Raw genomic sequence first — 1,312 nt, 5'->3', positions numbered from 1 at the left:
AAATCTATAAATGTGATGAAAATGAACTATATACTAATATATATGCCAATGTCAGTTTCCTGGTTTTGATAATGTACTACAGGTAAGATATAATTATTGCAGCAACCTTAAAGAGAACATAGGACCTTTCTATAACTTTATAACCCTCTATGAATCTATAATTATTTCAAAATAAAAAGTTAAAATATTTCTTTTGGAATAACTGACGTTAAAAACTCAATTTTAAGCAGCATTCATAAAAAATCTTTAATTATATGCGTTCGGGAAAAAATCAGCCAAACCCATTAAATTTTCAAAGGACTTGTCTAGACAACAGTTTATTGCTCTTTTCACCAATAAATCCAAGCTTAGGACATTTCAAATTTTGCATGACAAAAGTACACATTTTGAGAACTAGAGAAAAGAAGAACATTTCAAAAATTTTTAATATATTGCTAATATATTCTTTTTTAGTTTCTGTCCTATAGTTAAGATGCATGCATACCATCTCAATTGGGGAGGATTATCTTACCATAATTAAATTGGCTATTGGACTTTTCACAGTTAATGATGTTAAACCTGAAGCAACACCTGGCCACATTCCACTGACTTCAAAGTAAAACCATGGATGATAATGATTGCTATTTATATCTGAGTTCAGAATAAGATCATATTCATTTCTGAAAATAAAGAACAGAGAAATCTAATGAAAATCAGAAAAATGTCTGTATACATACAAAATGAGAAACTTTTAAAAAAAAATGTTTTACATGGGCAGGCACCAGGAAACGAACCTGGGTCCTCAGGCATGCCAGGCAAACATTCTTGCCTGGTGAGCCACAGTGGCCTGCCCAAAATGAGAAACTTTTAAATTACTTACTTTCTAATTTGAATTACTTTGCACAGATTTCCAGATCCAAATTTGGAGTTGAACTTCAAAATATTTCTTTCTTCTAGAATGGTGTAAGCACATAAATTTTTTAAATAAAATACACTGCATTTAAGTAAGAACAAAAAATCAATAAATGAAACTACACTACAGCTTAAAATTATACCATTATTGCCAAATACTCCCGTCATTTTTTTTTTAATCCACAGAACTTAACCAACACAAATAACATACAAACTCTGGCTAACATTTAGAGACCAAAAATACATAAGATTATAAGTAGAGGGTTGTCGGTTTACAGTGAACGTTAATCACAAATAAGATCTTTTACCTCATTAGATAAATGTCATTTCTAATATATTAAAAAAGACTAGACATTTAAAAATGCAAATGATCCATGTGAACAGTAATAATTTCAAAAACCTATGCAGCTGTGTTGAAAAT

At 29.8% G+C, this 1,312-nt stretch overlaps 1 long non-coding RNA gene across 1 annotated transcript; it reads right to left on the bottom strand.

Annotated features, from left to right (window-relative positions):
* Window positions 1–301: 301 nt before the first annotated feature.
* On the bottom strand, window positions 302–950 carry LOC143646010 (uncharacterized). Its single transcript, XR_013157221.1, has 2 exons — window positions 860–950; window positions 302–659 (listed from the first exon to the last, which is right to left on the bottom strand). It is a non-coding gene; the product is annotated as an uncharacterized LOC143646010 (long non-coding RNA).
* Window positions 951–1,312: the final 362 nt, after the last annotated feature.

The sequence above is a fragment of the Tamandua tetradactyla genome, chromosome 9 (genome assembly GCF_023851605.1).
Source record: "Tamandua tetradactyla isolate mTamTet1 chromosome 9, mTamTet1.pri, whole genome shotgun sequence".
Taxonomy (NCBI): Eukaryota; Metazoa; Chordata; class Mammalia; order Pilosa; family Myrmecophagidae; genus Tamandua; species Tamandua tetradactyla.
The sequence above is the reverse complement of the archived record's forward strand: the minus strand, read 5'-3'. Positions and strand labels throughout refer to the sequence as shown.